Source organism: Mustela nivalis (genome assembly GCF_964662115.1).
Source record: "Mustela nivalis genome assembly, chromosome: 15".
NCBI classification, from domain to species: domain Eukaryota; kingdom Metazoa; phylum Chordata; class Mammalia; order Carnivora; family Mustelidae; genus Mustela; species Mustela nivalis.
Genome location: NC_139034.1, coordinates 3,318,172 through 3,345,001, shown reverse-complemented (window position 1 = coordinate 3,345,001; position 26,830 = coordinate 3,318,172). Strand labels below are relative to the sequence as shown.

The 26,830-nt window shown below is 36.2% G+C and overlaps 1 protein-coding gene across 4 annotated transcripts in view; it reads left to right on the top strand.

The window, feature by feature from the left end:
* Positions 1-26,830, top strand: part of PSPC1 (paraspeckle component 1) — a 113,211-nt gene that overhangs the window by 77,272 nt on the left and 9,109 nt on the right. Inside the window, exons 7-9 of one of the 4 annotated variants that reach the window (XR_014303631.1) lie at positions 23,257-23,359; positions 24,252-24,421; positions 26,061-26,274. The gene's annotated coding sequence lies outside the window, so the exon portion shown is untranslated. Of the gene's footprint in view, positions 1-10,224; positions 10,281-23,256; positions 23,360-24,251; positions 24,422-26,060; positions 26,275-26,830 lie in introns of those variants that run through there. The other 3 variants (XR_014303632.1, XR_014303629.1, XR_014303630.1) reach the window with 3 other exon arrangements.

The window sequence follows — 26,830 nt, the reverse complement described above, 5'->3', positions numbered from 1 at the left end:
AGTATCTGATCTTAAATTTTTTTAATAGTGTCTGATTGAACTCTGTTTATGTATTATATATTGTATTTTTTTATATGTCAAAAGCACTGTCTTCTACATGTAGAAAAGCCATCTTGAAATTTTGTTTTCTTGATTACTGAAAAACTATTAATAGTTGAAGTTTGAATCTTAAAAGACTGAATATTTAAAGGCAGAACCAGAATGTCGTTACCTTGGGAATATTACTTGTCTTTTTCTATAAAACCATGTTTAGATTATAATTATCTTTAGGGATTCCTTTTGGTTGAAACTTATTATTTGATTTTTTTTATTTACCTGGTGGGATCAGTGGAAGATACTGATCTTCCAAAATACTGATTTGTTTTATGATGTACATTTTCCCTTTTCAATAAGAGAAGCCTGTATTTTCTAGATGCAGTATAGTGCATTTCTTAAAATAATCTTGCCAGTTTGTAGTACACATTTTTAAAAAATTGTTTTTCAGATATAATAGTTTTATGGTTTGAATCACTGTTACTCTTACCAGTTCTCACCTCTGCAGTAGATACTAGATTTGTTGACTGTGTTGATATAAAAATCTTAAGTTAGAATTACTGTTTGTCTTCTGAGTTAAAGAAGTGGATTTTAAAAGGTGGTATTCTGCATATATGTGTATGTAAAATTTCAGTTGTGTTTTCTACAATATAATTACCCAAATTTCATGTAAGACACTTCCATCTCATAAAGACTAATTATAATTAGTGCGATTAGGTAGAATTAAGAAGTGTACTTAGTAGGAATGCATACTTCTTAAATTTTCAACTTATTATTATTTTTTTAAGTATCAGTTGGGACACCTAGGTGGCCCAGTTGGTTAAGCATCTGCCTTCTGCTCATGTCATGATCCCGGGTTCCTGGGATTGAGCCCCACATTGGGCTCTCCGCTCAGCGGGGAGTCTGCTTCTTTCTCTCCCCCTCTGTCCCCCTCCCCCAGCTCGTGCTCCCTCTCACTCTATCTCAAATAAATAAATAAAATCTTAAAAAATAAGAGTATTGTCCATTAATAAGAAATGGTTTTTATTAATTAAAAACAAGGGTTCTGCATTGCATCAGTAGTAATGTGTGGACGTTACTTGAGTAGTGATGTAATGGACCTGGAGTTTCTTAAATTCTCTGTGTAAGTGTGTTTGCAGATTGAAGACTTTGGAATTGATACTTACATCTAACATTTGTTTCTAGCTCTGAAATTATTTCAGATATTTAAGGTAGGAAATACAAGGATATAAGTATCAAAACTTAAAGGAGTAGCCACAGTAATTCATTATGTTTCATGTTATATCTGTGACTGGATCTCTTAAGACATAGTCATCCTTGTTTCAGCTTCTTTATGCAAAATGTCATCCTACCAGACATTTGTGAATGTGAATGAGGGTTTACGTATGTTTTGGGGGTTTAGAAGAACCATGTAAATACAATCCTTTCACTATTAACTTTGCCAAGTTTGGCCTAGGAGTTACTCTCATTTTTATATGCTTATTTAATTTCTGCAAATTATATTATCGTACATTGTGCCAAAATAATGGTAGTTAATTTTTTGTCAGGGTATTTTCAGATTATTAGGTAACATTAAATCAGCATCAAATGTGACACATTGCTTAGATTTACAAATGTTGCTTGGTGTTTTATATGTAATGAGAAAAAGTAAACAATCTCACACAGTGACTGTCTTAATTTCTGACCTTCTTAAAAGTGTTGGAGGCAGTAGTAACTTGCTCAGTGGTTACTTAGTCTATAATGCTAATTCTTAGAATTGCTTACAATATATATATGTTCATGGACTGGTTAGAATATTTAAACATTAGGAATCAGCAGTTCAACAAAGTTGAACATGAAAATCAGAGTAATTGTCCACAAAATTATATTTTTGCAGTCATACAGAGTTTATGGGGGAGCCATGTCATTCAGAATTGCACTATATCCATGTATTTATTGTACCAATATGTATTGAGGGGTCCTTTTGTTTGCTGTACCCTTTCCTAAGGCGGAGATACAGGAGTGGAAAAAACAAAATGCCTACTCTTAATTAAAAACCAGCATCCATGTGAATATCCTTTCAGATTGGTAGTTCTCACACTTCAGTGTGTATTACAGTCACCTGGAGGGCTCATTAAAACAGATTTCTGGGCTCTACCTCACAGTTTCTGATTCAGCAGGTCTCAGGTAGGGCTAACGAGTTTCTAACAAGTTCCCTGATGAAGATAATGTTGGGTGGGTTTGGGGACTCTTTGAGAATCTCTGTTCTGAAGTGTTACTCAAAAGAATCACGGTAACTTTTTGGTTAGTTGGTTTTTGTTGCTGGTAGCATAGGTGATTGTCCTGGTACGTTATATGTTATTTAGGATCTCTGGCCAGTCATTGAGACCATTCAAAACTCCCAAACGTTTCCAGATACTGCCAACTGACAAGTACTGCAAAAAAGTCCATTAATTATAAGTGGGCTATTGAGTGCTAAATCTTACACATAAGATTTTTGAACTAGGATTTTTTGTGTCACAAGCCTAGTGAATTCAAGTGAAAATAGAATGCAGAAAAGTACATTTTGAAAATTTTGTAAAGGTTTCTCACTTAACCGATATTCCAACTACCTATACAGTATGAGAAATGGAACACTGTAACAATGTTTTTATATAAGCATATTTGAAGATGCCTGGGGTGCCTGGCCAGCTGTAGGACTCCTGCTTGACCTTGCTGGGGTCATGAGTTTGAGCCCCATTTTGGGTGTCATGGTTATTTAAAAAAAAAAAAAAAAAGAAAAGAAAAATGTTGAAGTGCTTATACCTGACAGATGAAGGTTTTAGAAAACACTCTTGGTCTTTGCTTACCATCTTGGTAAATAATGAATATAGTGACACTCTTTTGATGAGTTAAAATGATGACTCAACCTTTCTCTTTTGTGAACTGATATTTTAGTTGACTAGATTGAAGGTACAGATTTGATAAATGCATTTTCCAAGACAGTATATTTATTAAAATAATTTTCTATTGGTTTGTAGCTTTAATTTTCATTACTCGTTTTAGAAAGTAATGCCACCAAGGAGTTCAGTAAATGGAAATTGTTAAGCAATTTTATGGTAAAGTTATAACCTAGCTCATGAGACCTTACAAAGATTTATGCTGCATGTATGTATTATTCAAACTCTATTCAATACATTAAATGTAGTACATTAAAACAATTGATCCATAATGAGAGCATATAGTTGTGATACTGATTATAGTTCCTTTAAAAAATTTTGACTATTATTAGTGCAAAAAAACAATCACCTGGTTTATAGCCTTTTAAATATTTCAGCAGGTAGTTTCTAGAACCTTGTGTATGTCTGCTAAAATCTGTGTATAGGAAACAGAGAGAGACTTGTTTGTTATTTCGATGTCACCTGGGTGCCCCTTTCTCTCTTGCTTCCCAAAGATTGCCATACTATAATGTCCTCTCAGTTTTACCAGGAAATCCACATTGACCAAGCATTTGTGGTTTTGTGAACTAGAAATGGGATTGAATCTGAGTGGTTACATATCTGTCCTCAAGGAAATCAACTCATCTACCTTTTATCTTTCAACTTTGCATCAACCTACCCCCCCTCCTTTTTTTTTTTTTTTTAAATTAAGGAGTCAGATTCCTTGCTCCACAGGAACCCAGGATTCAAAGAGACAATGTCCCCTTATCTGAGGAAGAAACATTCTAAGACCCCCAGTGGAAAAGCACAGACAGTACCAAACCCTGTACGTACTTTCCCTAACTAACAGGCATTTCTGCAGTAAAGTTTAATTTATAAATTAGACACAATAGTAGGAGATTAACAATAATGAGATAAATATACAATTTATCAAAGATACAATTATACTATAAATAAAAGTTATGTGAATGTGGCCTCTGTCTCAGAATATTGTACTGTATTCAATGCCTTTGATGATGTGACATAGCATTTGTGATGAGATAATGTGAGGTGAATGTCTTAGGCATTGTGATGTAGCATTAAGCTATTAGTGACCTTCTGACCATATGTCTGAAGAGTATTGTCTACTTCCAGACTCTGGGTAACTGAAACGGTGGAAAGCAAAACCACAGATAAGGAAGACTTCTGTATTCCCTGCACATCTGATCTCATATTTAACAGCCCCAATTATTATCCCACTAGACAGGTATAAAAACTTTAGATTTATACTGGTTCTGTTGCTACTCTTAGAATAACACATGATGATTAATTAGGAAAATTCAGAAATCCTTATTTTTTTTGTTTTCTTTATATTATGGTATATTGACTTTGACCTGGAGCCATTAAATCTTTTAAAATATTAGAGGAGATCCGAAGGTTTTAGAAAACGACATGCTCCAAATTTGGGGGGATAGGAAGTATAATATAGAAAACAAGTATTCAGATTATTAATTTCTCCCTTGCTATATAACATGGTTATATTTTTAGGAGGAACTTGTTTATGTCCCAGTATTTGTGCTACAGTGTCAGAGCTGAGGTAAACTAAGATATAGTTAGGTTCATATTATGATCTTTTAGACCTCTGAATAGACAAGATACTCCCTAGGTTGATTGAAATTATAGATCTTAAAATTTGAATTATTTTGCAGCTACTTGAACCATATGGAAGACGACCTGTCAAAAGCAGTTTCTAGTCATTCATTTTTTGGATATTACATAAGTATGATGTACATGTTAAATAATTTAGCATTTAAAACATTCAGTAGTGGTTTTCTGCTGTTGCCGTATTGACGGTTTCTTGCAGTTTGGGCACTGTGGATAATAGCTGTATGCAGAGTAGAACAACCCTCAGCTCCCATGGCACTAGTGTTCTAGACCTAGAGGAACAAATAGAGGTGAAATAATTTATGAGGTCTTAAAGGTAGAGAAAGTGACCGCTGTTTCAGATAAGAGGACTAGAAAATGTCTGTCTCAGGAAAAAAAGGGACAACATTGTTTTATTTGGTCTGTGCTGATAAAAGACACAAAATGTGGGTAAAGTGGAGCTGTGCTATTCAATGTGGCCATAAGTGGGCTATTGAATCTTTGGAATGGGACTAGTGAAACTGTAAGATTTTTAATTTTATTGTAATTACATTCAAGTTGTCAGTAGTGTTTAGCATATTTGGAAGAACTTGGGTATTCAAATCTTTTGCATCTTAAGTAATGAAATATACATACACATAAATATTGGAGAGAATTTGCCAGTTGAATTAGATGTGTAAAGTACAGAATTGGAAAGATTTGATAAGAAAAAGAATGTAAGTTTTTAATATGGTCATATGTTGAAGTGATAAAGTCTGTATATATCGGGTTAAATAAAATGTACTATTTAGCTAATTTCATCTGTTGCTTTTTTTCTCTTTAATGTACTTAGAAATTTAGAATTTCTTACATTGCATTATTTTTCTTCTGGTTAGTGCTGGTCCAGAACAGTAACTTTGTCAAATTTCTCTTTTCCTTACATGGATATAATCCCAGAATCTCATTACATGGTGTAATTATGCTGTTATTTTTTTCTTTTTTTAACAAATGAACAATTTGAGTTTGAACTTTAGAGTTTATATATTCACCATTAGGTGTTAGATTGATTTCCTGGTAGTATAATTGTTTAGTGTTTGTGCAGGAGTGCAAGAAAGAAATTTGAATACCAGCTTTTAGGAAATAAATTATACACATTAAGTTTACAGTTACTTTTTTCACTTTTGTTATTTTTCTTTTGTGTTTATTATTTTACTTGATACTTGATAAAATTTTAAGTCCCCAAATTTTATTGTCCTACAAGATTTTTCTTAAGATCTTTGTGTGATGATTTTGTGTTCATTTATTTGTTTATACTTGATTCTGTCCAGAGTGTCCGCTCTAGGAGAGTACGGATCTTATCATTTAGTGATTTGTCTTCATTTTATATTACATCCTCATTAAATGTTTGTTTAGTGAATGAATGACACCAGTTGAGGGCAACACATGGTTGTTGACATGAGAATATACAACAAAATATGGTCCTTGCCCTCTTGGGATTTAGAGTCTGGTGGTTTTGCAGAAGCAACGTATAAGACCAGTTGGTAGTAAGGAAGGGTATAGGAAATGTTCTGAAAACCTAGAAGCAAGTATTCACTTACACTGGGAAGACTGGGAAGAATTCGCTAAGATGATAACTTTTGAGCAGGTCACAAAGGTGAGTAAATACTTGCTAGCTGTAGGGTTTTTTGGATGTAGAGGGTAGGGAGGGAGGGTTGTGGGAAGATGGAATGGTGTCAGAAGGGCTAATAAGTGAACAGAGATCCTGAGCAGTTAGGAGCTGTTTAGGGGAGGAGGTAAGAGTAGAGAAGGTAAGAAGTAATGTTTAGATAAAACTGATTTAAGTAGAGGAGTTTTGATCTTTGCCTTTTAGGTGACTGGGTGTTAGGAAAGAAGTAAATGGATCAGAAAACAGACCACATAGATCGTTGGTTCACTCTCATATTCTCCTCCCCCCACATGATATTTGAAAGGATCTTTAGTGTCCATGATGATTGTTCCGATTCCAGATGGTAATTCAGAAGTAGAGTGAATTTAACAGACTAGTGTGTTGGTGGGAGAGGAGGAGATGAAAAGTGATCTAGGAGTTTTCTAGTTTGAATGATGGGGTGATGATGGTGATAACCATTAACTGAAACACAGAAGGTAAGTGTGTTCAGGATCAGGGGTGGGGTAGCTGTTTGAGGGAGAGGAAGGTATTGGATTTTTTTAATATTTCAGTTTTGATTATCTATGGTGGATTGTTGGGATTTTAAAACTCTGCTGGTAAATATGTTCTCAGGGCACTGTCATTTGTTAACTTGTCATGCTTTTCTTTTGTTCTTGTAATTCAGTTTCCACATCGTATCCATTGCATCCTTTTAAAATGTGAATTAGATCATTGTAGGTCTCCCTTTTCAGATGCAATAGCTTTTCATTTTAATTGAAACCCAACTATAAGGGTACCTGGGTGGCTCAGTCGGTTGTACCTCAGACTCTTGGTTTCGGCTTGGGTTGTGATTTTAGGCTTGTGGGGATAGAGCCTGGCTCGTGCACTCTCTCTTTCTCTGTCTCTCAAAAATAAAAACAAACAAAAACAAAAAACCAACTATATTGTTGGCCACAGGGATTTTTTTTTTTTTTTCAAGTAATCCTTACACCCAACATGGGGTTCAAACCCACAACCTCAAGATCAAGAGTTCACACTCTACCAACTAAGCCAGCCAGGTGCCTCTAGGTCACAGGGCTTTTTATGATCTGTTCTCAGTCTACCTTTCTAACTTCATCTACTTTCCACCCCTTGTGTACTAAACACTAAAATTGTTCCCCTGTCTCCACAGATATTTTTGTAGGTTTCTTAAGAGTCTTACAGAATTTTCAGTCCTGTCACTTTCTCAGTATATCATGTTTACTTACTTGCTTGTTATGCTTGCATTTTATTCATCTCTTATTAATGTTCCCCATATCATAGCACATTTGACACTCAGTATTTTTTGAACCAGACTCCGGGAATATCATGGAGTAATGGCATAAATTTAAGTGTAGTTTTCAGAACCAACTAAAGTATATGGATGAAAATCCCAGATTGCTTATTCATTTCCCAAACAGTTATTGAACATTTTTGTCTCAGCTCATTTGTATAAGAGTGAAGAAAATAAAATTGGCCCTCACCCTCTTTAAGCTTGAAGTTCAGTGGGTGGCAAGAGAAATCATGGGAAGAAATGATAAATTCTTAGACGATTTCATCATTGTACTGAGCGTCAGAGAAAGAGCCATTAGAGAGTATAAGCAAATAGTCCAGTTTTTAATAGAATTTAGGAGAATATGTACCCTTACATATGTCCATATAGAAATCTATCTAAAAAGAAAGTACTAAGAGCAAGTGATAGAAGGACATGTGAAGGGAGTAATTTGAAATGGATGGATGGAAGTCACACCTTAAACTGAGGCTAGAGAGTTGTTGAGGTTGATGGCATGGAAGAAAGCAAATTTTTAACCCTGGAACAATAAGGGCTCTTAAATTTTTTCAATTAAAAAAGTTCCCAAGTGTATGTTTTGTGTATTGGGTGTCTCAAGTACAGTGGTGTTTTGGTGTTGGTGGAATCCTAAGCATTAAGGAAACCACAGGTATTGGAAGGAAATAGAAAAGCCTTCCTGAAGTGTCAGGGTCATTTGGGTGGCTCAGTTATGTGTCCAGCTCTTGATCAATTCTTGATTTTGGCTCAGGTCATAATCTCAGGGTTGTAAGACCAAACCTGTGTCAGGCTCTGTGCTGTGCATGGAAGCTGCTTAAGATTCTCTCCCTCCCCCTCTTAAAATAAAACGCCTCTTAAAGTGTCCAAATCCAATTTCTATTTCCAGAAAAAGAATACCTGTTTTTCTGATTGAGTATAAAATGAAGGCTGTTGATTGTAAGTTTACATATTAGTTTCTCTGTTGCACCTTTTCTAATCATTGGTATATGTTGAAGAGAAGATTTGAAGCAGGAAAAGTAGGACAGGTTGGCTGCAAAGAGCAATTCCTTGGGAAATACTCAGAAGGGTCTCCTGTTAACGTGTAGCAACTTCAGCTTATAGTTTCTGTGATTATCCATATACATTTTTAAAAATGTGATCATCAGATACATGTCTATAGACACTGAAGGTCTGATTATGGCAGTTCTCTAGTAATTGAGCTTTAAAATGACAGAGTGGTTAAAATTTTATTTCCAGAGAAGTCATTCAATAAAACTTGGATGTTATGAAGGGAACGCCTAGTCCTCCTAGAAGATTTGAAAAATAACTTGGGTATTATATGAAAAAGAGTTTGAAAAACTATTCTGTACAAATATTGGGAGAGAAAAGCATATAATACAAAGTTTGAAGAAACTTTATCTCACTTGGTCTTTTATTACCAGTTCCTATTTAAGAGTGGGTAATTATTCCAATACTCTAAAGGGTTTCTTCAGGGCTACCGATTCCCTTCCATTTCTTTATCATTGTCTTTGAGTTAACATTCATTACTGTTCATTTTGATGGATTATAGGGATTTTTAAAATTACCTATAAAGGAGGCATTATTTGCTTTTCTGAATTGCCTTTACAATATGATTTGAAATATTTCTAAGAAGATTAACATTTTTCTCAAATAGTAGACATTACTAAGTTCCTGGATTTAGGTTTTTATCTTTCATTTATTTTATAGTAAATGCAAATTAGTATAAGTTAGGAAGAAAGAGAATGCCACTTAGTTGGGACCTAAACAAAACAATTTTGTTTTGCCATTTTTTTTCCTCCTTGACTTCAGAGCTGTTGAAAAATTGGGAGATAAATATCCAAGTGCAGTATTTGTGAATGTTTTTAAAAATTTCCAGTTTACATTATGGTTAAACTTTAGTTAATAATCAGCATGTTAACAGTGGTACATGTTGTCTAACATCTACATGGAGGACAAATAAATTGAGTCAACTCAGGTTAGCCAAAGTTCTAATGTAATTTTTTCTTTATAGTTAATATGTACTGTATGAAATAGAAGAGTGTGTGTGTATGTTTTTTGCTTTGGGGTTTTTTTTTAAATCCCCGAGATCAATTCCTGAGCTGAGATCTAGAGTCATATTTTAACTGACTGAACCACCCAGGCACCCTTAAGTGTATTTTAGTATTTACTTGAACCATAGTTAAATTTTCTTTGTTTCAGTAGTGTGGAAAGAGAATTGGTTTAAGACCACTAATTGCTGTTTGAACTAATTTGTATAAGTTTTTCATAAAAATTTTCCCCCAGCATTCAGTATCTTTACCATTTCATTAATTTCCCATGCTCATGATCCTGCTTTTAGCTCCCTTCCTCATCCCAGGATTCTTCCTGGAGGATCACTTTTTTCTGCTCCAATCTGAACTGTTGCTGTATGGAACAGATGCAGCAAAACAATACCCAGTAGAGTCTCAGTGCTTTTTGGGATAATATGTGCTTTTGGCTGAATCATCATTAAATGAAAGCAACTATTCCTTTCTTGTTTGTTCTTTAATCGTTATTTTCTTTGGGGTAGTGCTTGAAGATACGCATACACAATAGCATGGGTGCTAGTACTATGATGAGTTTTTTGTTTTCCAGAATTTTATCACATAGTTAAAAATAACTTAGGTATTAGAATGCTAATTTAATGTATGTGCACTATTGCTGTCGTAATTGGATATATGCATGCATGGTCAATAAAAATCTTTTTTTTTTTAAATGGATAGGGCCTATGAATGAATTGTGAAGAATTTTATCATTGTTACATTTGGAAAGAGCATAGGTGAGTATAAAATAGAAGTGGTCATAGATCATGAATCACTGATTCTATGGTAGGTACTGTTGAATGGAATATTAGTTCTGTTTAAGTATTTGCTACATTTAAGACTTAGGGCAGCCAGTATGGGGTAGTTACAAGGTGCTCCTGTTGTTGAGCAGTTCCAAACCCTGGTGGCAGAGGTTGGAATGTAGTACAATATTTACTATTCAGTGGTGAAGAAAAGGCCTAAGGGAAAACAAGAGGATGGTAAACATAGTAGGAGCAACACCTTTGAATTTGAGACTTGGATTACATTTACACGACTTGGGAGGCAGGGAGAAGAAAGGAAAATTTCAAGAAAGCACACGTGAATATAAAATAAGTCTTGGAATCATCAATAGAAATCGTTTTGTTGTGTTTGACTTGGAGCATCATGTGCAGTAAGTTATCACGTATTCCATTACCCACTGGGAAAAAACATAGTATGCTGTGTATTCAGCTCAGTGGCAGTGCTTAGTATATTAGGGTGACTTCACTTACTAAATATGAGATCTGTTTCTCCAAAATTAAGTATTATAGAGAGTTTGGAGAAATGAGTAGAAGATCAACTAATTGGGAAGGATGAGGAGAGTGTTCTTGTTTAGGCAAGGGAGATTTAAGGACCATTCAGAATAAAAGGGAGAGAATTACTTAATGAGTATATCCAAGGAGTCGGGAAGGTAGAAGTGCCTGAGTATCATTTTCAAGATGCATTATAGCTTGTCTTTGAGAGCAGGTGTAATCAAAGAAGACCCATTATGAGCAAAGCCTGGGAGCTGATAAATGTGCACGAAGCTGGTAGTAATCCAGAAAGAGAATAGAAAACTAATGAGATCTTACTCCATGGTAAGGTATATTGGAAGTTTTTGGCCAGAGAATGGTGGTGGTCAGGTTTGTATTAGTAAAGTTAACTACATTTTGGAAAGGGTACATTTGTAGGAACTCAGACTGCAGGCAAGGAAACCAGTTTTTATATGTTACTTGGATTGGAAAGAAATAGTCAAGACCCTAATTAACTATGAAATGGTCAAGGCTTAGTGGTTAATTGGATGTGGGGGGGGGGCTGTTATGTGGGAAAACAAAGATGACTAGTTCTTAACCAGATGGTAGGTGACTTTGGTGCTACCATCTTCGAAGAATAGAACAGCAGTCCGGATGGAAGGCTTCAGGTTCTTGTGACATCTACTAAGTGTTTTCTGCATGAAAAATTGTGATGCTTAGGAAAAGGTATTGGCTCAAGAATTTTGTTGTCAACAAAATCAGCAATAATTAATAAGTGAAAGTATGAGACAAATAGTTCACCAGTGCAAAACTTATATAGATTAGGGGCTATGATACCTTCTAACCATCTATGTAGATGGGGTTTAGGTAGGTTTTAAAGGGCTTGGTGAACTAGGTTGATTCTGAAGGGTTTGAACTGAGTCTCATACTGGAGTACTGGTGTTTGATCCATTAATACTGCAGTTGTGTGCATTAGTTATAGAAACAAACTTGTTAAAGGAATGAACATTTACTAAAGATTCATTTCATTCATATTTGGTCAGTGGTCAGCACAAGGAAATATGGAAACCAGAGGTAGACTAACACCTATTGCCTTACTCTTCAAACTTAAGTTTGAATTACCTAAGTAAGCCCTATAGTACAGTCATCATCCAAGTACTTGTTTGAGATCTAGAAATAATCCTTAGCACACTGTTGTACTTTGGAAAGCATTAACACCTAATAAAAATCAACTAGCCTTCAAATACTATTGATACATAAACTATTCTATATTTTTAAATTATTTGAATAATAATACGCATCTGGTATGCAAACGTGAAAATACAGTACGCTATGTAGTGCAAGTAAATTTCTCCATGTTGTGTCTTCCAGTTGCCCAGCTTCTCTGTTGAGGTGTATTCATTGTTACTAATTTCTTGTGTATGCTTCCAGAAGTTTCTGTGTGCTCATAGAATATTTGTATTCTGTGTTTATACATTCTTAATACATATGCAAGGACACTGTACACACTTTTGCCATTTACTTATTTTCTCACAATATTCAGTTTTGGAGGTTGTTCAAGTAAATGCACATGTGAGAGGGAGAGAGATCCATTGTTTTTACATCTGTTGCTTGGTCATTATTAGTTATGTTATGGATCTTTTTTGGCCAGTGATTAATGTATGTTCTCTCCCTCCCTCCCACCCCCCACCCACCACTTCTCCCCTGTATATGCTCTAAAGTATGTATTTGGGCATGTATGTGGATGTATATATAGGATAAAATTTCTACCAGTTCAATTGGTCACTGGGTATGTATATTTTTAAAGGGTTTTTTTTTTTTTTTTTGATGTTCCCTATCCTAACTAAAGACAATGAGAATTTAACTTTATTCCCTGCAGTCCCCAACCAAATGCATAAAGTCAGTAAAGATCAGAAATTAATAAAAACTGATGGGACTGTTGCAGGTAATGTGGAGAAGTTTTAGAATAGAAGTTATATGATTGAACTTGGAAGAGCTTTAAAGTCTAAAGCTGGCTAATAAGAACTCTGGGAATTAGAGGGGCGCCTGGGTGGCTCAGTGGGTTAAAGCCTCTGCCTTCAGCTCAGGTCATGATCCCAGGGTCCCGGGATCGAGTCCCACATCTGGCTTTCTGCTCAGCAGGGAGCCTGCTTCCCCCTCTCTCCCTGCCTGCCTCTCTGCCTACTTGTGATGTCTGTCTGTCAAATAAATAAATCTTAAAAAAAAAAAATTCTGGGAATTAGAGACCTAAAGTCTTGTGCTTTAAATACTAGATTACATTAAGTGTTGCCTGTTTAATTAAAACTATTAATGTCTTTAAGAGAGTTATCAATAGATTAGATTTTTTAAAAAGGTTTATTTAGAGGGAGAGTGAGAGAGTGGTGTGGGGTGGGGGGAAGTAAGGGCAGAAGGGGCGAGAGAATCTCGGGCAGATACCTTGCTGAACATGGAACCCAATATGGGGCTTAATCTCACAACCCTGGAATCATGACCCGAGCCCAAACCGAGAGTTGGATGAGCCACCCAGGTGCCCAGTATGTTAGATTTTTTAAAAAGACATGGTGAACATTAACAGTTTGCCTTGTGAGCGATATTATAGTGAATATAATAATGGCTTTTTTTGTGTGATAGAGAAGGGGAGGAGGGCATTAGACTTGAATTCAGAAATTTTTCACTTAAAAAAAATTTCTACGATTCTCCAGTGATGGGAATGGGCATAAAGTTGTGGTGCTCAAATACTTAATTTGGATTTCATTTCTTGAGTGTCAAAAATAGAAGAACCATAAACTTTTCTAGAAGAATTCCCATCTTTGGTGTTCATACTACAATAGCACTTTGAATTTTAGATCTTGTATTATTTTGAAGTACTAGAGGGAGAAAGATACATCATTCATAAACCAAAAAGGATGGAGGCTCTACGCTGTATTTTAGATTAGCTCAGCTAGAATTAATAAAAAAAATTCAAAGACACTTGTATACATTCCCTAGGAACTGTGGATTTTATTCAGTGAATTATTATGTATGTTTGAAGACTTTATAGCAAGATGAAATGATTTTCTTAATTAAAAAATTATATCTTCATATAGTAACTTTAAACAGTTATGTATATTGTTTGCTCAAGGACTTGAATGAGCAGTTTGCTGTTCGCAGAACTGAAATCTTGGTCAGAAGTCATTTATTCCACCATTTGTCATAATCGTGAAGTGTTCTCTCTCCAAGGTATGACTGGAGGATAAACATTATTTTGTTTCACCACATATTGTAGTTATTAGACTTATTTTTTTTTTTAAAGATTTTATTTGTTTATTTGACAGACAGAGATTATAAGTAGAGAGGCAGGCAGAGAGAGAGAGAGGGAAGCAGGCTCCCTGCTGAGCAGAGAGCCCGATGCGAGACTCGATCCCAGGACCCTGAGATCATGACCTGAGCCGAAGGCAGCGGCTTAACCCACTGAGCCACCCAGGTGCCCCAGTTATTAGACTTATTAAGAAATATTTATGGAGCACATACTGTAGCAGTACTAGGACTATTCTGACTGACTCTTCTAATAAAACCTAGGGAATACAGCTGGGCTAGGGAAACAGATTTAGCTAGGATGGTCAGGGGAGGTGTCTCTGAGGAGATGCTTGAGCTGAATGATACCTGAATAATCAGAAGGAAGGGACTTGCAGTGTTGGAGGTGAACCCAGTTCAAACTGAGTTTATCATTTATAGCATGGAATAGGAAAATGTCTCTTGTGGCGGGCATTAAGTGAACAAGGCAAGGGTGTTTCTTAACCCTTTTTTCCCCCCTTAATTGCCACCCCCATGGCCCTCATGATACTTTTTGACTCCCTCATGAAATTTTAACTCAGCTGTTTATGAACTATAAATATATCTGTTATATCTATGCTTTTATACATTAAAAGAAATTTTTGCCTTTCCCTACTCCTACCTTCAACTAATTTTCTCCCACTTGGGGGCAGAACTGTCCCATTGAGAAAAAGCAGGATGTACACCAGTGTATGCCCTAGTAAATAGTTGAGATTTTTTTTTTTTTTTTTTAAGATTTTATTTATCAGAGAGAGAGGCAGAAGCGGAGAGAGAAGCAGGCTCCCTGCCAACCAAGGAGCTGGATTTGGGACTCAATCCCAGGGCCCTGGAATAATGGCCTGAGCCCAAGGCAGCAGCTTAACCGACTGAGCCACCAAGAGATTTTTTTCTTGATGAGATACCATCATGAAGGCTTGTGCCAGGTAGTGACATGATCTAGTTTATGTATTAGAAAAGAATTTTAGCAGGCACCTGGGTGGCTCAGTGGGTTAAGCCTCTGCCTTTGGCTCAGGTCATGATTTCAGGGTCCTGGGATCGAGTCCTGCATCAGTCTCTGCTCAGCAGGGGGCCTGCTTCCCTCTCTCTCTCTCTTCTCTCTGCCTCTCTGCCTCTCTGCCTACTTGTGATCTCTCTCTGTCAAATAAACAAAAATCTTTTTAAAAAATTTTTTTAAAAAAAGAAAAGTATTTTAGCTACTCATGGAGACTTGATTGAAAGAGAACCCGAATAAAAAGCAGGCAAGCCAATTAGACCAGTAAGGAGAGGTGAAAGGTTACCGTGGCTTGGTCTTTAAAGATTATTGATAATATAAACAGATAAGGAATAGTAGAGAGAGCTAAAGAAGGGTGAGAGAATAAATGGATGTAGCATTAATGGTCATAAAGTATGTCTACATGTGATGTTGATGAAAGCTTGGGGACCAGTGTGCCCTCCAAGTTACAAACCCACTGAAATGAAAGAAGGAAATGACCCTTGGGAAATGAGAAACTTGTCTGGTTTTTAACCTTGTTATCATTTGAAATTTATTTATTTTTCAGTAGAATATCACACATAATTTAGAATGGTCAGAACTCCGTATTTTTTTTTTTTTTAGAACTCCATATTTATTTTAACTTTGTTTTTTGCTTTTTTTGTTTTTTCTCAATAGGAATGTGCCCCCTGTTTTGTGCCTTCCATTCCAGAATTTTTATGGGGAAGTCTCTTTAAAAGCCTGCTTATTCTTTTGTATTCTGCTACAGTAGTGGTGGTTATTAGTATGTGAACATTTTCATTTAAAATTTCTTTTAGAATTAAATGATTCTTACATAACAGACAATTCTTGGGCCCTCTGACTTATGAGGGGTAGACCGTAAATTCTCTAAGGCAAAAGGACTCACACCGCAGGTGCTTACTGCAGTTTGTTGAATCAGGAGGCTGTTTTTCCAAGTTCATATTGGAAGTGATTAGCAGAACCCAAATGAGGTTTTATGTCACACAGTTTTGTCTCAAAATTGAGTGTAATGAATGCAAAATTACTGGAAATGTTTAACAAACTCTGGTGGTGACTGAAAATGGGAAATAGCATAAGTAGCATTAATGGTTTTAAAAAGGAACTGTAGGGGGGCCCCTGAGTGGCTCAGTCAATTTAAGCGTCTTCCTTCAGCTCAGATGGTGATCTCAGGGTCCTGGGATTGAGAGCCCTACATCTAGCTCCCTACTTGGTGGGGAGTCCGCTTTTCCCTCTGGCTCTCCCCATTGCTTGTGCTGGCTCTTTCTCTCTCAAATTAATTAATTAAAAAAATAAAAAGGATGGCAGAGAGTTCTGAGGTTCACACCATTTAGATCCTGCAGCTCCTTGCCATGGGAAGGCCTGAAGTCCTCTTGGGCTCTGATGAGACACAGTGCAGTGCATCTGGAGCTTTTGCTGATTGGGAGTATGTTGCATTTACAAATGATGTGAAGGTGTAAAACATTTGAGGATTGAGATTTATGAAATTTTTTTTAATGCTTTGTTTTTGTGTTTTCTGTTGTTTCTACAACCTAATTTCTCAAATCTAGTGGTAATCAAACAGGAAATTTTGCACATTTTTAAAATGTGACCAAAAATTTTTAAAAGATTTTATTTATCCATTTATTTAGAGAATGTGCATGGGTAGGGGCATGGGTAGAGGGAGAGGAAGAGAATCTCCAGCAGACTCTGCGCTGATCCTGACACAGAGCTCAATCCTAGGACTCTGACATCATGACCTGAGCTGAAACCAAGAGTCAGAGGCTCAACCCACTGAGCCCCACAGAGACCAAAATATTTAACTCTTCTGTTTTTAGACTTTTCAATCCCTTTTTTAGAACATACGTTGGCATTTTGTATCCAGGACAAAGTATTTTCATCACTGATTTAGTTTAGCACCTGTTTTCTACCCTATATTTAAATAAATGTAAATAGATAAAACAACAGATAATAGTTCAGATTATACTTGCACGACATTTAATTTCTCCCTGATATAACATTTCATATTATTTACTGCATTTGAACACATGCAGTGGATTCTTTTTTTAAAAAATTTTTTACTATATATATATTTTTTTTTAATTTCTTAAATTAACATATAATGTATTATTTGTTTCAGGGATATAGGTCTGTGATTTATCAGTCTTACACAACACCCAGCATGCACCACAACACATATTTCCCCAGTGTCCATCACCTGGCTACCCCATCTCTCCTACCCCCTTCACTCCAGCAACCCTCAGTTTGTTTCCTAAGATTAAGAGTCTTATGGTTTGTCTCCCTCTCTGGTTTCATCCTGTTTCATTTTTTCTACTCTTCCCCTATGATCCTCTTCCTTGTTTCTTAAATTCCACATATCAGTGAGATCATTTGATAATTATCTTTCTCTGATTCACTTATTTCGCTTTTTGTAATACCCTCTAGTTCCATCCATGTCATTCCAAATGGCAAGATTCCTTTTTTTTGATGGCTGAGTAATATTCCATTGTATATGCACACCACATCTTCTTTGTCCATTCATCTGTCAGTAGACATCTGGGCTCTTTCCATAGTTTGGCTGTTGTAGACATTTGGGGTACAGGTGCCCCTTTGGATCACTACTTTTGTATCTTTGGGGTAAATACCCGGTAATGCAATTTCTGGGTTGTATGGTAGCTCTATTTTCAAGTTTCTGAGGAACCTCCATACTGTTTTCTAGAGTGGCTGCACCAGCTTGCATTCCCACCAGCAGTGTAAGAAGTTCACCTTTCTCCATGCAGTGGATTCTGCAAGAAGTGTTTTTATTAAGTTGATTCATTCATTCATCAAAGTAGGGTAACAGTAGTTGTTATTTTAATGTGCTTAAGTATATGGTGAAAAGTAAACTGTGCATTTCCACTGCTTTTTTCATTATGTATAAACACGATTGATACATTGGATACATTGAACTTGGAAAAACAGCCTCCTCACTGATTCAACAAACTGCAGTAAGCACCTGTGGTGTGAGTTCTTTTGCCTTAGAGAATTCACAGTCTACCCCTTATAAGTCAGAGGGCCCCAAGAATTATCTGTTAGGTAAGAATCATTTAATTCTAAAAACAGGCCTGGGACCTTGAAGTTGACTTAGTTATACCTTTTCTTAGAAGTCATTAGTTATGTATGATAGAAGTCATTAATTTGTACTTCATTAGATTTCATATGAGTGTTTGACCTTTGGAGAAAAAAAGACAGTATGTGCATGTGTGTATTTATATGTACGTCATATATATCAGTAAACTTTTCCTGAAAAACCTGGTTGTCCTCAATAAAGCTGAAAAACCTAAATCTTTATTTTTTCTTTAGTATTTCCTAGATTTCAGTGTTATCTAATAGTATTTATAAATGATTCTTACCTATTTACTCAAACGAGACCTTATTTTATGTACTTATTTCTTAATTTTGAGTTGATCTTTCTCTGATTCTTGAATCCAAAAAAACTTAAAATCCTGGGGTGCCTGTCTGACTCTGGAATAGGTGATTCTTGAACTCAGGGTCCTGAGTTTGAGCCCCACGGTGGATGTAGAGCTGACTTAAATAATCTTGGGGAAAAATTAACCTTACAATCCTGCTTTTTAAAAATTTGGAATAGCCTGTCACTTAAATTTGTGAGTTTTGTTTGGTTTGACAGCCTCATTTTTCATAAACCACCTATCTGAGGGGCTCCTGTCCAGTCAGTACATCCTGTATCAGAGCAACCTCTGTATTATTTTGGTCACCACAGATTAGTTTTGCATTGTTTTTGAAAAATATAAATGGAATCATAGAATGTATACTCTTTGCCTCTCGCTTCTTTCATTCAACATAGTGTTTTTGAGATTCATCTGTGTTGTTGCATATCAGCAGTTGGTTCTCTCTTATTGCTGCTTAGTGTACCACTAAATGAATATGCAACATTTTTTTTCCAGTATCCTATTGATGTATTCTTGGGGTCGATTCCAATTTAGGGTTATTATGATTAAGCTGCTATGAACATTCTTGTACAAGTCATTCACACATTTCATTTTCCTTGGGGAAAATATCTGGGAGTGGGATTCTTGTCTATGGGATAGGGGATGTGTATGTTTCTCAGAAACTGCCAAACAATTTTCCAAAATGTGTGTCCTACTTTATACTCCCATGAGCAGTGTACCTGATTTCTGTTTTGCCTCTGCATCCTTCCTAGCACTCAGTATTGTCAAGTCATGTTTGTTTTAGCTGTTGCAGTGAGTATGTAGAGGTGTATCGTTATGGTTTTTAATACACATTTCCCTAGTAATTTTTCATACACTCTGTGGATATTCGAATAGCTTTTTATGTGAAGTATATTTGTGTTTCAAACCCTCCTTGCTAGTCCTTTGGAGAGCCCCAGTGGATGCCTGAGCTGTGGATAGTACCAAACCTTATAAATATGTTTTTTTCCTGCATGTACATAAATACGATAAACTTTAATTTATAAATTAGGCACAGGAGGAGATTAGTAGCAATAACTAATTAATAGAACAATTATAACAGTATACAGTAATAAAAGTTATATGAGTGTGGTGTCTCTCAAAATGTCTTACTGTTCTGTTACCTTTCTGGTGACGTGCCAATGTGATAAAATGTGATGAAGTGAGGTAAACAATGTAGGTATGGTAAAGTAGCATTAGGTTTTTATTGACCTTCTGACAAAACATCAGAAGAGGATCTCTTGCCTCTGGACGACCGCTGACTGGGTAACTGAAACTACAGAAGGTGAAACCATGGGTAAGGGGGGGAACAACCATCACTAACTAGGTTGTGTGGTTTCATTGCTAGCCGTTGTAATACTTACTTATCTGTGTATAACCTATTGATGTAAAAAGACATGGGTATCTTGATTAGAATTTTGGAAAACCAGATGTTGGGAATGCAGAATAGATTGTTCATGTTACGGACTTTTGCTTTTTGTAAAATATCAGCTAGAAAATAGAAATTATGTAATTGAGCATTTATTATGATGTCTGGCATGCTAATGTGGGTAGAAGATACATGGGTTTGATTGAAAAAATCGAAGCCCACTTTGCTGTATTTAACTGACAGTTTGTTTTAAAGATTTTATTTATTTGAGAGAGAGAGCACAAGTTGGGGAAGAGTAGAGGGAGAGAGACAAACAGACTCCACACTGAGCACAGAGCCCAATTCAGGGCTTGATTCCACAACCCTGATATCATAACCCGAGCTGAAATCAAGAGTCAGGCACCCAACAGACTGATCCACCCAGGTGCCCCTTATTGCCTATTTTTAATCCAAAAGAGGTGAAGACTTAAAATGTTGAAATTTTTTTTTATGTTTTTCTAACTTCCAACTAACTGTTCAGTTAACTGGAAATGTAATGTTACATTGTCTTCAGTTGAAAATGTATTACATCAAAAAGGATGAACTTGTAGTATTTCCATTGTTTTAGAGATCTGCTTTCATGGGTGTTTATGCATTTCCTTGGGAGATGATGACGTTTGAGTTTTTGGCCTAATTTCTTTGGATATATTCTTCACTTAATCAGACACTATTTCCTTATACTCTTTGAAGATGTATTTTAATTTTTTAAAGATTTATTTTAGAGCAAGAGAGCATGTGCTTTCACAAGCCTGGGGAAGGGCAGAGGCAGAGGGGGAGAGAGAGAATGCCCAAGGAGGCTTCCCACTGAGAGAGCAGCCTAGTGTAGGGCTCCATCCCAGGACCCTGAGATCATGACCTGAGCTGAAATCAAGAGCTGGATGCCTAACTGACTGAGCCACCCAGCCGCCCCAAAGATATATTCTTTGTTGCTTAAAGAGAATCTTTAGTTAACATTGAAATAAAATTACTTCACTTAGGAGTGTGTTACGTATTTTCACTGTTGTGAATTCCCTGTAATAATAGGGTTCAGTTTATTGATTTAGCAGTCGGTCTTTGTCTTTGTCATGAAAGCAAAGGATCGTATTAGATTGTGAGCTTTATTCTATATATGTTCTCTCTGATGGTAATGTTTGATAATATGCATACCCTCCCGCCTCCATACCTCAAACTGCAGAACATAAGCTCCTCAGAAGGTAACCCCGCTGCAGAGCATGCCAATAAAAGAACGTGGCTCCTTTATGGTTTGATACCATCGGAATCTACTTCAGAAGAAATCATAACCTTTTACATTGATTTCTGGCAAAGCCTTTTCAACATGAGCCATTGCTAAACTCCTGTTTCATAGATATTTACAATTTAAACAAATTTTTGTAAATTACTGTAAAACTAATTTGAACACCTTTATAGAGTATTTTGAGCCTCCATGCTTGCTTAAGTATCTATATTTTATAAATTTCTTTCTTAGAATGTACTTCTATTGTAATTTATATATTATTATAATTTATTTACTTGTATTGTAATTTATATATTGTAATTTACTATATATTATGTAATACAAATTATATGTAATGTAAGGATTGTGTACTCAGTGGAAAAGGATACCTTCTCTAACTCAAAGAGGGGAGAATGTTAGGTGCATTGTTAGTAATTTCTAAGAATGGCCTTCCATATCTTCAATGTTTTGTTCTTTAAGAAAAGTCATTAGAAAATATTGTATGTTTCTGACGTAGGGTATGGTTAGAGTAGTCATTTTTTCACTTTTAACAATTCATGTGTTTTGGCATGGGAAGGTAAAATCAAACATGAACTTGTATTCATTTGACACAGACAGAGGGATCACAAGTAGGCAGAGAGAGAGAAAGGAGTCAGCAGGTTACCTACTGAGCCACCCAGGCACCCCAAAATGGACCAATTTCATCCAAAGTGGTATCATAGTCTTGTTAACAGTTGTGCTTTAAGATTTCAATTAAGAATTTTTTTTAATGTAATTATTGGCTGGTGTTCCCCACCCCCAGTATTTAGCAGTATCACTTTATAGAGACAGCTGTTCTTCAGCATCAGAAAATAAATGTATCAGCTGTCTTTGTGTATCAACTTTCTAGGACTTTACAGACTTTAAATCCAAATTAGGAGTACCATGAAATGGATGTTTATGTGCAGTGGCTCACTGTAATTGTTAGTGGTTATGACAGACCAGTGTACCATAAGCCTCGTCACTTCTTTGTAAGACCGCTTTAAACAGAATGCTAGTGATTTTGAGTATTCATATATTAAGTCACCCTTTTAAAGACTAAATATTGGCAACTAAACTTGGATAATTCTAGAGATTACATTCCTAGGTTTCAATATAGGTAATGAATGCTTCGTAAATTGTGGGTTCACATTTTTGAAAAGTTGAGAAGATAGTATTTGGAATAGTTCAGTTGTGCAGTTTGGTTTATGCGTTCCATTCTTGTCTGCGATAACTTTACTAAAGATGGTAAAATTACAGAAGTATAAATATGCACTAAACCAACTTACGAATGCCCTAATGACTTTACTGACAGATACCTAACAAGGATCCTGCGCAGTAGAATGCTGCTTGTAGGTGGAAATATAGAAAAGATAAATTTTTTGGTGGTTTTTGGCATGCCTTATTTGAAAAAATATTAAAGTTTTATAACTGGGACCATGGGTCCCGTTGGATTATTTGGAATCCCTTTAAATTACATGTAGGAGTTTGTGTTCATATTTTTTTATGTACAGATTTGGGGGAGGGGACTGTTCATACTCCATCCAATTTTCAGGTGTATTTGAGATCCAAATAGGTTTTGGAAGCAATACTAATTTAGGGTAGTTGTTTCTAGTCTTTGGGGGTCAAGTAAATCTTTTTCTAATGGAATACAGGAAATGTATTTATGTGCCCTGCCCTGGTACAAGCAAGTACAATAAAATGTTCCAGATTAGAGTAGGGATCAGGATCCTGTGTAGAATTTTGGATTATAAGATTTCAAGCAGTGGTGTGCTGAGGGATCAACAATGCAGAAAAGACGACCTGCCTATAGAAATAAAAACTAAAGATTTAGCAAAATAGGCTCTTAATATTTTAAAATTATTAGCAGACTTGGGAGACTAAACTTTTAGGATTTAGTGGTGTTTAAGCCAAAACATAAAATTGAACTGAATTTTAAGTCTGTTGATATTCTCCAAGAAAATGAATGCAAAGGAAAATCTTTCCTGAATGAAAATTACTATTAAGAACTTTAATACTTCTGCCATTTTATTGGTTGTGGACACTGGCTAAATTTGACTTTTTTGTATTCCTAGGAGGGTGAAAGAAAACATGGATGATGCTTCCTGAATTTTGGCTTCTGGGATGAATCAAGTTCAGAGACTAGGAACTGCTGGTGTTGTCAGTATTTCCTCTCAGGTTAGTCAGTGTCTGTTAAAACATTGTTCCTTCCTTCTGTTTCCTTAACCATACATACTTCCTGATCCTGGCACTGCTGATTTCATGAATATATGTAGTAATGGTCCCCATGCTTTGAATTAGTGGAATGTTAGTGAATAGTTTATAGTGGAAGCTGAAACCTCTGCTTCTCTGCCTCTATTAAGGGATCCCCAAGGTCACTGCCCTTCTCTCTGAGCCAAGTTGGAGGCTATTTTTAGCTCCAGGTTGCCCTCATCTTTCCTTGGTTAGTATTTGTCCTCAGATAAAAATGAATTGAGAGTAAAAATGACTTATCAAACAGGTCTTTACTAAGAAAAGAAATTTCCTCTTGGTTTTTAGTAATCCCAAGTCTAAAAGCCTTTAGTTCCTTGGTAAGTGTATAATCTTAAAAATGGTTTAATATCATAAATTCAGATCGATACTAGGGATACTAGTTCCGTATCTTCCTTGCTGCTTTCTGCCTTTTGTAAAGGTAACAGTTTTCCTATTATCTTGTTAAGTTAGATAGAAACTTTTTTTTTTTTTAAGATTTTATTTATTTATGTGACAGAGAGAAATCACAAGTAGATGGAGAGGCAGGCAGAGAGAGAGGAAGGGAAGCAGGCTCCCTGCTGAGCAGAGAGCCCGATGTGGGACTCGATCCCAAGACCCTGAGATCATGACCTGAGCCGAAGGCAGCGGCTTAACCCACTGAGCCACCCAGGTGCCCCTAGATAGAAACTTTTATAGGAACATTTACATTGTGACCTTCATGACAGAATTTCCAGTGATGGTGTACGGTCATCGTTATAGATCCACAAAGTATTATTTTAAGGGTATTTCTTTCCTACTTTTAATGATTTACCATCTCTTCTGTTCTTGCTTCTACAAGTGTGGTCCCAGGAACCAGGAGAATCAGCCTTTTGGGTTTTTGGCAGTGCACAATCTCTGAACACAGCTGACCAAATGAATCTGAACGCTCATTTTAACACAATCCCAGGGGATTTGAATGATGCGCATTATGTTGAGAATCGCTGATAAGAGAAATTTCACCCTTTTAAGGTATCTGATGCCAGTGCATCATATAAAAATGTGAAAACTCTGATTTGTGTTCTATTATCCAGCTCTAGAAAATTAACTGTGGGTAATAATTCTCAAAGCTGGTTCCTAGACCATCTAGGAGCTTAAGAATGCACATTCTCAGGTCCAGTTACTGAACAGAAACTTGGGGTTGGGATCCAGCAATGCAGTATTTTATATTTAAAAGATCTCCAGGTAGGGGTGCCAGGCTCGCCCAGTCAGTAGAGCATGTGACTCTTGGTTTCTGGGTCAGGAGTTCAAACCCCACATTGGGTTATAGAGATTACTTTAAAAAATAAGGCAGGGTGGGGATGCCTGGGTGTCTCAGTTGGTTAAGCGGCTGCCTTCGGCTCAGCTCATGATCCCAGGGTCCTGGGATCGAGTCCCACATCAGGTTCCTTGCTTGGCGGGGAGCCTGCTTCTCCCTCTGCTTCTGCCTGCCTCTCTGCCTGTGCTCGCTCGCTCGCTCTCCTTCTGTCTCTGACAAATAAATAAATAATAAAAAAAAAAAAAAATAAGGGCAGTGTGGTGCCTGGTGAGTGGCTCAGTCAGTTGAGTGTCCAAATCTTGATCTCAGCTCAGGTCTTGACCTCATGCTCATTGAGTTGGAGCCTTGCATTTTTCATCTTGAAAAAGATGAAAAAATAAAAGCTGTCCACATAAACTGTTTTCTGTTGGAGAGCCACCAACCTAGGGAATTATTAACTAAAAAATTAGATTGCCTTTTGAAATTAGAAAATTACTTTGTAAATCTTCTGTAGACCTTTTGTTGAATTTTCATATTGCTTTATTTGTAAGTCCTTTATTAAGTAAAATTTGAAAAAATAATCTCAAAGTATGTGGGTAAGGGGAAACAAATTTAATGTGCATAGGCTAACTGCACCACAGATCAAAGCTGTGGCATTTATTATGTGGTTATCAGAGAGAGATCTTATAAGCTTGTCAAGTGGATCAGTCATTGGAACTTTAGGATTTTGAAGTTAATTTTGGTAAGAGATGAATAGTATTTATTTAAAATAATTGCTTTTCATTACAGATTTTCTAGTCAATGGAAAAGAAAGTCATTTCAGGAAGATACTTTTATTAAGTTTATAGATGTTAATAAAGTACATAAGTCTTATTAAAAATAGGGTATGCTCGGGTTATCCTTTGATGAAACAGTGGTTCTCACATTTTCAAGGGGCAGCGGAACCCCCTGGAGAACCCCCTGACTCCCTTTGTTAGATCAAAGACTGCAGATCCATCGTGTTTGATTTAGAGGGTCTAAGAGGTCTCATTTCTAACAGCTGGTGTTGCTCTGCTGTGAGGACTGCATTTTCAGAACCACTGCTGGTTGTTTTTTTTTTTTTTTCCCTCAACATTAATGTATTTAACTTTCCAGGCACTTAATCTCTATATGAGCTCACAACAAAATACTAATTACAGAGGTGGATTGCTGAAGAAAATTTTATAAATCCAGCATATTAATTCAGTTCTTGAGTATTTTTTAGGTCTGTTGCTCAGTGACTTTAGCCTGGCAAATTATTTCCTTTGTAACTGAAACTTCTGTGTTTACAATAGAAGATACACAGTAGATACTAATTTCTGTTTGCTAACGATTTTATCTTTTTTTTTTTTTCAGGTCATTTTGTGGGCGAAGTGCTTTTAAAGACATAGGAGAAACAAGCCAGAAAACAAACTCATTTCATTTGTGAATTTATTACTCCATATAAACAACTTAAGAATGTATAAGTAAACAACTTATGGATGTATGAGTAATCCTAACATTTGACATTATGCCTCATGGAGTTTTCTTTGGTTAAAATAATCTGGAATAATGCAGACTTCCATTTTCATTCAGGTGTTTTGTTGTTGTTGTTGTTTTTTATTAAGATGTATACCTACCCCTTCATGTGGTCTTGCCATGGAATGTAGTATGGTGTAGTAACCCACAAATACAGAATAACCAACATACTTCCAATTCCCTATAAATGGGAACCATCAGAGGGATTATTTTTTACCACCCCATGTGGCCTGCAATTTTGGGTTAGTCCCCACAATAAGGAGCTCATCACAGAATTTGGCATTGTTGTGAGAAAGATCATGTTTTACTAAAGCTATATATTATATTTTTTAGCCCAAAGAAAGCAAAGAATGGCAGATATGAGCAAGGCAGAGTGTGTTGTACAGTAATGGAAAATTACTTTCTTCCAAGTTAAACTGATGCCCAGTATTAGGGTTAGGATTCCAGCTGGGGTCCTTGGGAGCTCTGGGTGTTGGCAGAGGACTATTTCCTGATTTTAATTTGGTCCTTATTTGATTGTTTACTCATTGTAATTACAATTTTCTGTCTTACTAGTAACGCTCTTCTGTACTTGGAGGAAGATGTAAGGCTTAGAGATCCCAGATCTG